This window comes from Anser brachyrhynchus (genome assembly GCF_964034855.1).
Source record: "Anser brachyrhynchus genome assembly, chromosome: 4".
In the NCBI taxonomy this organism is placed as follows: Eukaryota; Metazoa; Chordata; class Aves; order Anseriformes; family Anatidae; genus Anser; species Anser brachyrhynchus.
The window spans coordinates 42,339,371-42,353,819 of record NC_137698.1 but is presented as its reverse complement, the minus strand read 5'-3'; positions in this window follow the sequence as shown (position 1 = coordinate 42,353,819).

The following is a 14,449-nucleotide window of genomic DNA, read 5'->3' as shown; positions in this document are numbered from 1 at the left end:
AGAGACCCTTTAAAAAAAGTTTTCTGAGAGCATTTTATGAACAACAATGTAACAGTTAATAGAATCTGATATCTTGGGGTTGTCTATGCTTGGACATCAATGTTTTGCGGCCTACTGAGAGTCCATGAAACCTGTACTGCTGTCTGGAATAACAAACCATCTATTGCCAAACAAATGTTGGACTGCAAATGCACACTTTGCCCAGAAATGAACATTTCATCTGACTGTTGGCCTTCTCATGATGAAAAGTGAGAATTCTCTGTGGCTTTTACTGCAGAGTTAAGTAAAAAAAAATGATTAAAGGTAATGTGGATTACAGTGTCTGAGCTTCAGCATAGACTTGACTGGGCTGTATAAGCTAGGCTATCGCTCCAGGTTAGCATTTGTGAGAAGTCCCAGCTGCAGTTTGACAACTTTCCCTGGCACTGAGCTTGGGGAGGTGCAGAGCAGCTGCTGACTACTTCCGAGAGCAGTCTGATTTTCCTGAGATCCTTAGTCTTGAATGCTTTCTCATCCTTGCTCTTTAGCAAAGAGGTGGATTTCTTACATTTGAAGATGTACTGACAACAACCTAACTGATCATATCACATACATGGAGAAAAGTAATCCAGTATATTTTTCAGACTGGAATTTCAGTTTTGGGGAAGGAAGATTGAGTCTGGTCTCTGAGACATTTTCAAGTGCTTGCCTTTTGAAGATCTTCATGTATCGATCTGAGACTGATGTTTCACTGTGTGACGTTTTGCATCTTCTGGTGAAGCACTGACTAGCAACTTGAGTTAAAAATGTGGTGATGGCCTAGTGAAATCAATGCTTTCCTTGAATTGGCTCAGGACCAACTTTAAAATTCCAAGACATTAAGGTGGGTTAAAGTCATCGACTTCTGCTTTCCTGCATTGGCCAGCAACCCCTCTCCCTGCACACAAACTCTTAAACTTGGTCACCAGGCAGGATTTCCAAGTCTCCAAACTTTAATTTGTTACTGTAAAATGGTATGCATTTAAATTATCTATGGGACACTTTAGGACTGAAAGCTTTTTTGTTACCTACAGGTTGTAAATGTGACAGACCTCTATTATTCTACAAAGAAACTCACAATTTAAATTACTCTACACATAGTGTAATGCTCTCCTGAATTGTTCCTAATGAAGGTTGGGTTTATGAGATAATATGCTATTATTGGATCATTTCTAGATGCTTTGTAGGCTTTATACATTTGACAGTTCAAGAAGAAGCAATTCATTTACACAGAAAATGCTTCCCTCTAAGCAAACCAGAGAATGCCCACAGCCATCTATAGAAGTGCATTGGTGGATTGATAATGATTTTGTAGTAATGTTTTTGAAATGTGCATGTTCTTAAGCACTGGTTACTAGGTATAACAACAAGCATTTTATGGATAAAAGGGGACTTTTATTTCTTATAAGCCATCCTGTTTTCTTCATGTGGTGATCAGGGCTAGTTTTGACATCAAATAGGGCAAAGGATGGAGAGGTGATGTCTTAGTTGAAACACAGTTGTGGCATTACATGAACAGAAGGAAAGCCTCTAACGCCCCTTGCACACTGAACACCATTTTGCTTGACAAGATGCACCATTTATTTCATTGGGACTTCACTGAGTCAAGATAAATTACATTTCAGCAGAATAAATTAGCCTGTGAGAGCTTCATGCTGCTGAGACTTCGATGCCCAGGCTAGATCATTTAAAGTTGGGTTTGGTGTTATCTGTAAATTGCTCTGTATTCTCTGGCATAGATATCTGCTAGGAATATGTACGTGCTTATTTTGTAAGGTCCTTTTTGGCCACTGCAGCATTGTGCTATCATTTAGATGCAGTCTACCAAAGAGCTGCAGTTCAGTCTTTTAATCAGTGCTTTTCAGCTGAAAGCAAATGAAAAAGCTCATAGATTTCATTATAGCCAAAGTTTTTCAGTGGGCTTATTTATTTATTTATTTTGATACTGACATTTTGGTGCTTTTAAACATACTTACACTGGAAGGTTAAAGCAGGTAGAAGTATGGTATGACACATGCAGCAGCTTTCTACATTAGCCTATTAGAATGGATATCTATATTCACTGTAACATGGAAAGGTCAGCTGAGTTGATCGTAGCTTTAGACATAGCTTTCAAATGTATATCCTTGGAAACACTGCTTGGTGACATTTTAGTAGCAACCCGAGTTTTCACTTGACCGTAGCACAGCAGTAAAAACAAATATTTACTAAGTGCTAGAAGCTGTATCAGAATGAGAGTCACACAGAGATGGTGCTGCTTAGCTTCTTCATGTACCAAAGACTAGTTTTCACTTTTCTTTCTGTGTTGCTGCTGGTTGGGAAGATGCTGCTGCATTGTATACTTAGATGTTTCCATCTTATTGTATTCCATGGGAGTGAAACTTGGACTTCTTACAGGAACAAATCTAGAATCAGAATGCACCCAGCAGCTTCCAAATGACTAGGGTTTCTTATAACTTTTTTTTCCTTTTTTTTTTTTTCTCCTAAACAATCTAAATAATAGTTTTAAAAGTTTGCAATATGCTGTTATGAGCTTTTGTTGTAGCTCCTGAGGGGTGAAGCAAGACTTCAGAGAAGACAAACGTGTCAAGTAAAACCTGGGAAAACACTCTCCTGTGATTTAGGAAATGGGAAGTGTATACATAAACACATTCAAAGATAGAAATTTCAAAATATCTATAAACAAAATAAGGATTCAATCCTTCATATAAAATTGTTTTGAGAGCTGTCTTTCTGCTTGTCATTGCTCTCAGCAACGTTTCATTTCTTCTTGGACTGAAATTCATCTTAGATCTTCTTTGGGAATTTGGTGGCTTGTATGACTTGTACTGTTATTTGCCTTGGGACCAAGGCAAGTTTCTATAAACTGATCTTGTATGCAGCATGTCCCACAGAGGCTAAGCAGTGCAGGGTCTGACATAACACTTAAGTAGACTTAAATAGTCTGGAGCTTTCTGTATGCCTTTTAAAGTGTTACTAAGGAATTAAGCGATATCCTGAAATGACCTATCAGAGAAAAAAGAATATCTTCCCAATAGCTTTTTTTTTTTTTTTTTTGTGGAAAAAACAGATGTCATCTGCTTAGTATTCTAACACTTTAGCTCTTCAGAATTTAAGTATCTGAGCTTTCACTGAGTAAATTTCGTTGTTGTTCTCTGGAAGCCACTAGATAGTGTTATGCTTATCTATTGCAATTTGTTTCTGAATCAATTGTAGGAAAAGGAGTGCCTAGTTTTATATTGCCATAATATATTATTTTACTGGGTATGTTAAAAAGTCTTGGAACCTAAATGGAAGATAATAAAGTCAACCTGAGTACATGGGGGAAAAACAAACAAACAAACAAAAAAACCACAAAAAACACACCAACAAAACACAACCAAACACAAATGCTCAAATCAAATGTAATTATTGAAATTATTTAAAATAATGTTTTTAAAATTAGTTCCAGTGTATGTATATTCCATGTATATCTTTAAGAGCAACATAACCAAAGGGGAAGCAATTCCTGTGTATCGAAGGAAGAAAACCTAGATGCATACATTGTGCATCCCAAGAGAAACACATTAACAAAAACTGCAAAAAAATAGAATATCAAATTTTGGAATGCCAGAATGCAGGAAAATATCTATAGAGACTTTATTTATCTGTACAGTTAAAGTACAGTTGGAAAGGTTTTAATTGCCAGATCTTGTGGAGTTTTTTTCTTCTTGCAGGACCTCTGCCTTTTACATTGTGTATATACATATATATATATGGTTTATATATGCACTTATACACAGTTGTACAGTGTTCACCATGGGGTTAATTATTCTTTTTTTTTTATATTGGACTATATGGTACATGGCTCTAAGCACTATTTACTTTGCCATCCAAACCCTACAGAGTACAAAATTACTAATTTCCTCGTGTGCTCATTTCCACGAGGAAATGGTTGGCGACCTGCTACAGCACTTGGATGTACACAAGTCGATGGGGCCGGATGGGATCCACCCGAGGGTACTGAGAGAACTGGCGGAGGAGCTGGCCAAGCCACTTTCCATCATTTATCAGCAGTCCTGGCTATGAGGGGAGGTCCCAGTTGACTGGTGGCTAGCAAACGTGACGCCCATCTACAAGAAGGGTTGGAGGGTAGACCCGGGGAACTATAGTTCAAGTTCTAAGGCCTGTTAGTTTGACGTCAGTGCCAGGGAAGCTCATGGAGCAGATTATCTTGAGTGCCATCACGCGGCACTTGCAGGGCAAGCAGGCGATCAGGCCCAGTCAGCATGGGTTTATGAAGGGCAGGTCCTGCTTGACAAACCTGATCTTCTTCTATGACAAAGTGACACGCTTAGTGGGTGAGGGAAAGGCTGTGGATGTGGTCTACCTTGACTTCAGTAAGGCTTTTGACACCGTTCCCCACAACATTCTCCTCAAGAAACTGGCTGCTCGTGGCTTGGACTGGCGTATGCTTCGTTGGGTTAAAAACTGGCTGGATAGCTGGGCCCAAAGAGTTGTGGTGAATGGAGTCAAATCCAGTTGGAGGCCGGTCACTAGTGGAGTCCCCTGGGGCTCGGTACTGGGGCCGGTCCTCTTTAATATCTTTATCGATGATCTGGATGAGGGGATTGAGTGCACCCTCAGTAAGTTTGCAGACGACACCAAGCTAGGTGCGTGTGTTGATCTGCTCGAGGGTAGGAAGGCTCTGCAGGAGGATCTAGATAGGCTGGACTGATGGGCTGAGGTCAACTGCATGAAGTTCAACAAGGCCAAGTGCCGGGTCCTGCACCTGGGGCGCAACAACCCCAAGCAGAGCTACAGGCTGGGAGATGAGTGGTTAGAAAGCTGCCTGGCAGAGAAGGACCAGGGAGTACTGGTTGATAGTCGGCTGAATAAGAGCCAGCAGTATGCTCAGGTGGCCAAGAAGGCCAACAGCATCCTGGCTTGCATAAGAAGCAGTGTGGCCAGCAGGTCTAGGGAAGTGATTGTGCCCCCGTACTCGGCTCTGGTGAGGCCGCACCTCGAGTACTGTGTTCAGTTTTGGGCCCCTCGCTACAAGAAGGACATGGAGGTGCTCGAGAGAGTCCAGAGAAGGGCAACGAAGCTGGTGAGGGGTCTGGAGAACAAGTCTTACGAGGAGCGGCTGAGGGAGCTGGGATTGTTCAGCCTGGAGAAGAGGAGGCTCACGGGCGACCTTATCGCTCTTTACAGGTACCTTAAAGGAGGCTGTAGCGAGGTGGGGTTTGGTCTATTCTCCCACGTGCATGGTGACAGGACAAGGGGGAATGGGCTAAAGTTGCGCCAGGGGAGGTTTAGGTTGGATATTAGGAAGAACTTCTTTACTGAAAGGGTTGTTAGGCATTGGAATAGGCTGCCCAGGGAAGTGGTTGAGTCACCATCCCTGGAGGTCTTTAAAAGACGTTTAGATGTAGAGCTTAGTGATATGGTTTAGTGGAGGACTTGTTAGTGTTAGGTCAGAGGTTGGACTCGGTGATCTTGGAGGTCTCTTCCAACCTAGACGATTCTGTGATTCTGTGATTCTGTTATATTCTTTAGTGGTAGTATTGAACTGCTTCACAAACCCTAAGGAATTTATCACAGTGATCTTACGTGTTTTTTTGCTTACCATCTCTTATCCATGTTTAATGCAGAACAGAAGAACAAAATTTAAAATAGGAAGTTTTTACTAATTCAGTTCTTGGTACAGTTTTCCATTGGTCTTGATAGAGTCTCAGTTCCTCCTGATTTGAATGCCCAGTGTACATCAGTCACCATTTCTGCTTTTAGAAGCCTTTGAGATGCAAGTCACTTGTCTCTGAGTGTTATTTTTTTTCCCACTATATGCTCACTTTATTCTTATACTGTAACTGTATATCCACTGTTGGTCAGTACCAGGGTCACTGGGGAGATGGTACCGGAGTAGATGGATCTGTTTTGATACCACCATTCTTATTTGCTGTAGGAGAAAACTGATTCAGTCACAGAGTTTGGCTTTTTTCATACGAAAGAAAGTGGGTCTTTTTGGCTGGTGAGCAACAACAAATGAGAAGGAAAGGAAGAAGATCAGTGTATATGCATGTCATGCAAGGCAGCATTCAAAGATTCGTTTGTGCCTAAAGGACCTGAACTGCGTTGCAACGTACACCTTTGTTTTGTTGCATACCCTTTGGAGTGCTTTGCCTCTCAGTCTTGACCTCTGACACAATTATTAAGTCTGGATATTTATTTTTTATTTTTTGAAGTAAGCAGGAAAAAAAAATCTATCAATTGGAACCACGCTGGTCTTGACATAGGACCTTGAATTACATAGCAATCTAACTTAGCAAGCTGATAAACTGCTAGTTTTTATTATTATTATTTTCAGGTAAACTAGCTACTACAGATAGAAGCCTTAGCATTTCAAACTGTACTTGCAGACAGCAGAAGAATCTTGAGACTCATATACATGTCCATAGACATGAAGGATTTTTATAACTGTCCTGCTTCCAGTTAGGACAGAGTTAATTTTTCCTCATAGTAGCTGGTAGGGTGCTATGTTTTGGATTAGGATGAGAAGAGCGCTGATAACATGCCGATGTTTTAATTGTTGCAGAGCAGTGTTTACACCAGGCCAAGGACTTTTCAGCTTCTCGCTCTGTCCTGCCAGCGAGCAGGCTAGGGGTGCAGCAGGAGCTGGGAGGGGACAGACCCAGGACAGCTGACCCAAAAGGTCAAAAAACTGGCCAAAGGGGTATTCCATACCATCTGACGTCATGCTAAACAATATATAGGGGTGGCTGGCCGGGGTGGGGGGCTGGCTGCTCGGGGATAGGCTGGGCATCGGTCAGCAGGTGGTGAGCAATTGCATTGTGCATCACTTGTTTCGTACACATTATTATTATTAATACTATTATCATTATCACTATTATTATTATTGTTATTATTATATTCCTGTCTTAATAAACTGTCTTTATCTCAACTCACAGGCTTCACTTTCCCGTTTCTTTCCCCCATCCCAGAGAGGGAGGGGGGAGGGTGAGCGAACGGCTGTGTGGTGTTTAGCTGCCAGCCGGGTTAAACCACAACAGTCATTTTGGCGCCCAACGTGGGGCTTCTTCAGCACAGACCACCTCCTCCTCTGATGATATCCCAAAGTATTTGCCTTCTGGCCAGTCCATAATCACCTCCAAGATTCCTGGGCGACTGGGGTTTCCTATTCGAGCCCGCTGAGTAATCAGTGCAACCCACTTGCTCCATGTAGCATCAGTTGCATGATGCGTAGAGGGGACCCTTCCTTTGAACATCCAGCCTAGTACCGGCAGTCGGGGTGCCAGGAGGAGCTGCGCTTCAGTACCGACCACTTCCGAAGCAGATCGAACTCCTTCATATGCTGCCAATATCTCCTTTTCAGTTGGAGTATAGCGGGCTTCAGATCCTCTGTATCCCCGACTCCAAAACCCCAGGGGTCGACCTCGAGTTTCCCCAGGTTCTTTCTGCCAGAGGCTCCAGGTGGGACCATTCTCTCCGGCTGCGGTGTAGAGCACATTCTTTACATCTGGTCCTGTTCGGACTGGCCCGAGGGCTACTGCATGAACTATTTCCTGCTTAATTTGTTCAAAGGCTTGTCGTTGCTCAGGGCCCCATTCAAAAGCATTCTTCTTACGGGTTACTTGGTAGAGCGGGTTTACAATCAGACTGTAATTTGGAATATGCATTCTCCAAAACCCCACGACACCTAGGAAAGTTTGTGTTTCTTTTTTGCTAGTTGGTGGAGACATAGCTGTTATCTTGTTGATCACATCCATTGGGATTTGACGACGTCCATCTTGCCATTTAATTCCTAAAAACTGGATCTCTCGTGCAGGTCCTTTAACTTTATTCTGTTTTATGGCAAAACCGGCCTTCAGAAGGATTTGGACTATTTTCTTCCCTTTCTCGAAAACTTCTTCTGCAGTGTCACCCCAAACAATGATGTCATCGATGTACTGCAGGTGTTCAGGAGCTTCCCCCTGCTCCAGCGCAGACTGGATCAGTCCATGGCAAATGGTAGGGCTGTGTTTCCACCCCTGGGGCAGCCGATTCCAAGTATATTGGACTCCCCTCCAAGTGAAAGCAAACTGTGGCCTGCACTGTGCTGCTAGAGGGATGGAGAAAAATGCGTTAGTGATATCAATTGTGGCATACCACTTGGCTGCCTTTGATTCCAGTTCATACTGGAGTTCTAGCATGTCCGGCACTGCAGCACTCAGTGGTGGCGTGACTTCGTTCAGGCTACGATAGTCCACTGTTAGTCTCCACTCACCATTAGACTTTCGCACTGGCCATATGGGACTATTAAAAGGTGAATGAGTCTTGCTGATCACTCCTTGGCTCTCCAGTTGACGAATTAGCTTATGGATGGGACTCAGGGAGTCTCGGTTGGTGCGATATTGCCGCCGGTGCACAGTTGTGGTAGCGATCGGCACTTGCTGTTCTTCAACCCTCAGCAACCCCACAACAGAAGGGTCCTCTGAGAGACCAGGCAAATGGACAACCATGGAGAAGGGAATTCAGTACCTGAGGGAATTGGCCGTACGGGAAGTAATTTATAAGGACCTAGACGACGCACAAACATCCACAGATCCAGATGAAGTCCGGTGTACACAACCCATGTGGTGGAAGTTTGTACGGAGTGCACCATCATCATATGCCAGCTCATTGGCAATACTAACCTGGAAAGAGGAGGAAAGGAGAGGAGAGGGAGGGGGGAGGGTGAGCGAACGGCTGTGTGGTGTTTAGCTGCCAGCTGGGTTAAACCACAACAGTCACGTACCTATAAACAGCAGGTATCCCAATTAATAAAGCAGCATTATAAAATATCAATGTTGTAATTATCGTTTCTGTTAGAATGAATGTATCTCAATACTATCAGTTTTAATATTCAGAGGAAAATTTTTTTCAGCAATTTTTGTTTGTCTTTGAAACACTTAGCCCCTTATTATTCAGTGTTTCTGAAAGAAAATCAAAATAATTGTGGTATTATTTACAGGTGAAACTAAGATTGATGGAATAGTAAATCATAAGGTACATAACTGTCACCGAGCAAATGCAAAACTGTGCATTGAGGAACAAAGAATTAAAGTAATTTGTAAAGAATGTGGCATTACATTTTGGAAACAATGAATCCAACTTATGCAACTTTAAATCAGGGTGAATTTACATAGCTTATATGACTTATGTGATCTAAACTGCAACTTAGTGAAATGAAAGAAAAAATGACCAGTCACTGGGATTGTGTGTGAATGCTCAATACTAAGCCAACCCTAAATCATTGTGTTTCTGTAGAGGCAGAATCACTCAATTTGTTATGATAAAATTTCATTAAATGTATATATGTATATATATATATGTACATCTTAAATGAAAATGAATGTGCAAAGGCAGGTAGGTGCCTGACTGTGGCTTCTATGTTTTAGGAGTATCCAGATTGTAGACAAGATGATACTGGTATTAGTAAATGTAGCACAGCATGAGCATTGAATTTGTGCTGTTTGGGCTCTGAAGTACAGCATTTATAAGCTTCATTGGCATCATATTTCTAGGACTGTTTTCTGGAAATTTCTGTGATCTATTCCAAGTCCTTCCATGCTACCTTAAGAATATTAGCAGAACCATGAAGAATGAAGCCCAAATCCTCTAGCCCTCAAGGAACATCTTTTACTTTCTGGGCAGCTACGCTGAGCCCATTAGAAATACCACTATTTCCAGTAACTGGATGATTATCTACCTTTTGCTGATATTGCATCTGTGACCTCCACCTGTGACATTGAATTTAATTATTGGACAATGATACACATACAATTTTGCTCAAATTAAATTTAACCCAGAAGAGCAGTTACCATGGCTGTTATTTTGGGGGAAATTTGGTTTGGGTGAATTTATAAAGGTATAGCAAAGGGACAGCACAAATATTATAATAGGTAAAGCCATGGAAGCTGGAAGATCACTAGAAAATTATGATGGAAATATTGCACAGTTGCTGAATGTCTAGGAGTGTCTAACACACCTATGTAATGTCACCTCCAGCACAGTCACAGAATCAAGAAGGTTGGAATGGACTACCAGAAGTCATCTAATCCAACCTTAGCTAAAAACATGTGCAGTTGGAGCAGATTGCCCAGGGCCGTGTCAAGTTGGGTGTTGAATAACTCCAAGGATGGAGATTCCACAACCTCTCCGGGCAGTCTGTTCTGTGTTTCTTCTTCACTCCATTTTTCCTTAAGAAAAATAATGATTGCTTGAACCTTATGGAAGCCAGTATTTACTAACTGGCTTTTGTATGAAAAATATGCATTAAACAATGAATACTAGAACTTTAAAGTATCTACAGTCCAGTGTCCTGAGGGGAGTAAAGGAGTGAATTGAAATAAAAGGTCTCCAAAGAGCACCAGCAGTCTGGTTACTGGAGATCGCTTGCCTGATGAGCTTGTAACTGGGATACTAGTCTTGTTTGGACCTTTTGGACCTCATCCAATGAATGGATGAGCATCAGTGGATTGTTTTCAAAGAAATTGCTAAAGGCAATTAGGGAAAGCAGAAGCAAAGTCAATGTATGTTTACATCATGAGAGGATCTGCATCTTCACTGGAAAAATTCAAGGCCTGCAGGTTTACAAAGTTGAACAACCTTGAATTACACAGATATGACCAGGGAAGTCGTCATCTTGAAGTAGTTATAGGCCCTTTCATGATTTTGGATAGTTTACATTACCTGAAGATCTTCCCTAAATAAATGTGTATAATGACCTTAATCTTTTCCTTCCTTCCTGAATCATGGAACATTTCTTTAAAAAGATAAAGGTCTGTCATATCTGTTTCTTTTTTTTAGAAGAAATGCTGCATCAACAATCTTCAAAAAATAGGAAGAGGTGTGCAGCCAATAAAAAGGTAAACTTTGACAGTAAAAAAATACTTTAAATATATGTATAATGTTTGATTATATACTGCTTGAGATACTAAACATTCCTTAGTTTCATGCATTTAAATAGATTCATGATTTATACACGTGCCTTTCCCATAGAAAACTGAGTCTATGGAATACCATGTAAAATAGTGTTTATTTTTTCCAGTTTCAGGTCTCATGGTAGTTAAGTGCAATATAGAGATTACATTATTATTTTTCTGGGGACTAAAACTGACCTTACTTTGCCATCAGGGGAGATTTTTTACATGGATAATTCTTACTGTTACTTCATTACAGCCATATTGAATTGAGCAGTGCTTAGCCTGACTTGAGGATTATTCATCTGACTACTGAATTCAAATAGTATTTCTATAGTATGTGAAATGTTATCATCTTTAATAAGAGGCATTTAATCATCTCTGTTTATTGATGGTGACATCTTATGTTCTATTATTTTTATTTCCAAGTGAAAGCAAAACAAAGCGAACCACTCACAGAGGATTCAGCTTTCTTTCTTTAAACTTATGCTAGTACATTGTAAGATGCTCTAATTAAATGTTATGTGATGGTCTTTCAGTGCAAGATGCATGACTGTTTTGCTCTCATGCCTTCATATTATGCTTCCAGTTAATAATACTTACCAGTAGGAAACAGTGATAAAATACATTCAAGACTACTTTGATCTTTGTCCTCTCTGTTGAATAGTATTGTTTGGTTTTGATGTTGTCCTGCTGCTTATTTGCTAGCTCACTTAGTCTGGGAAGATAAAAGATAGAATCAGTAGTTCAGAATCTCCTATCAGCTCGTGCTGAAGCATTGGTTCTTGCTCTTTTCTCAGTTGGCATGTTCTGTTTAAAACCACCAGTCCCTTTTGGTACTGATCAGTGTATTTCTACTTCAGAAATAGTGTGTTCCATTTATCTTTCTGCAAGGTTCTTGCTCCTAATTGTTTGACATAAAAACATAAGATTTCTGGATTAAAATTAGAACAACCACTGCTACTGCTGTTACTGCTGCTTCTGTCGCATGTTGGTACTGCCTGCTCCCTGCTGTGATCTGTTATGTCACGAATGACTGTTTAAAAAAGCAGTCCAGGGCAAAAATTTCTTGTTAGTCTCAGAAGATTTGCTTATAGATTTAATTGCATATGAAGTTGAGGTGAATATGGTTGCATGGATTTAACCCTATGATTACATGTGTTATTTGAACTCTTGTTGAGTGTTCAAGAACCACTCTCACAGTTGGTATAATTCAACTGAGCACAGGGCCTTAGTTAGACAGTGTCTCTCTTTTGCCTCTAGGGCACTATTTCCTACATTTCTATCATATTTTTTAAAGTGACAAAATGTATAGGCATCACCTAAGATGCAGAAAGTACATGTTTCAGTAACTATATGGCACAAAAAATAAAGTTCTCTGACACTAGATAGAAGTCACTCTGAAAAGGAGAGGATACATTTTATCATGCACCCCTTTAGTGTTGCATTTTGTACCTTAATCAGGTATTGGAAAACAGTTCCACCTGTGCTGGGTTTTTAACTGTACTTACCATGAACTTAAGCGTGCATTACCTTCTCTTTATCATATGGCCCAAGTTCAACTCTATGCTTCACACATTAACAAGAATGTGGTTGACTTTTGTTTGCTTTTAGCAAACAAAACCTACCATTTTAAAGATGCTCAGTGGAGTACAAAATAAATTAAGGTGTAGTGAAAACGATGAAGCTGAATGAGGCTCATTTGGCAATATCAAAAAACATTCATAAGGTCTTGGTCTCCTTTGACTACATACCTCACATGAATGATTATCTTAACTCTGCCTTTCCAGTGAGTTGACCGCCAAGTCAAAAACAACAAATAGTATTTCATGCATTCAAGACAGAAGTCCATACCTATATTTGCAGTGCTGTTTTTGAAACTAAATTGTCATCCTTGCAGGTGAAAGCAGCCGTGAAAACAATCTTGTTTCATTGACAAATGCATAGCATAGCACTACTGGTTCATTTCTAATAAGGTGAGGTAATCATTTTTTTAAATGGTTTAAACTTACTACCCTGCTGCAACCTATCACTGTTTCATGCCTGCCACTTCTAAGAAATAGACCTGAACATCATTCACCACACTCTATCCAAACAATGAGCCTGAATCCAATTTATTAGAACAGAATGAATATAGCCTTTAACTTCTCTACAGAGATACTATTGTTAATTAAATCAAAGGCCTTTCCTACACAGTGCTAACAGTTCTAGCCCTGCATCCATTCTCCAAACAGTGTACGACATTGATGGATAAACTCAATTAAAGCTTGAGCATTACAGAAGTAATGTGGAGAGCTGGAGTGATCTTTACCAATCCACCTTTAAAAATTGCAATAAATATTTCAAAATGAAATGTTCATAAATTATGGTGAGGATACCCGTTAGTGAGATTGGATGGAAATTCAATTCAATTATTCTAACTTAGTTTGCTTTTGGTTAGGCAATGGCATTTGCTTTCTCTCCAATTATGTTATAGTATCTTACAGATGCATTAAAAACTTAAAGTAAACAGGCCAAAAACTGCTTCTACTTTTTCCATAGCAAACAGTGAAGTGGGATCCCATCTGTGATTCAACATTTTCTCTCAGTTTGTCTTTTACAAGGTAACTAATATTTGTATGTTATACATGGACAGTATCTAAGTATATATACTAATTGCTGTTACAGTGTGCTAACTCCTAAAGCAAAACACCAGAACTTAAAAACAAAACAAAGAAACAACAACAAAACAAAACAAACAAAAAAAAAACACAAACAAAAACCAACCAAACCAAACCAAACAAACCAAAAATGCATGTACACAACACTGATAAGCTGAATTACTTTCCCTAGAATGTTAAAACTGTGCTCAGGGGTTGAACTATTGATTGACACAAAATAATTGATTTAGAGAGGAAAAAAAGAAAAGCAAGAAGGAGAGGAGGACTGTTTGGTTAAACCCTCCTGCATTTATTGTGCATGAGATGTCAGTGTCCTTGTCATGTCTGCCCATACAGAGGGCACTGCTTTTCAGTGTTTTTCACTAACTTCCCTTCACAGAAGGCCTTTAAAGCTGGTTTAACTGCTGAGGCAAGATTTTTCTCTGTATAGAGGAAACTGTCAGATAAAAGGCTTATCATAAAGGATATTTGCATTCCATCAGTCTCCTGAAGCTAGACCTGCTTTTCCGGACTACCGGCAGCTAGGCACAATTTAGTGCAGACCTCAGGCTGTTCTACAGTGTAATGCTGGTAACTGGAAAGTCAAGGAACTAGAAATGAAGTATAAAGCCATGTCTTTGTGGTTTTTCCCCCACCTTCTTTGGTCAAGTACCTTCAGCTTGGGTCCTGATTATTTGATTTATAGTTTGTTACTTTACGGTTGTTGAGTTTTAATATCTTTTACAAGAAAAATCTACATAGTCAAGAATAAAGTTTTAGGAGATTTTCTCATTTTTAAAACTTCAAAACAGAATTTTGCTGAAACATTCATCTTTAATGCTTTTTAATCAG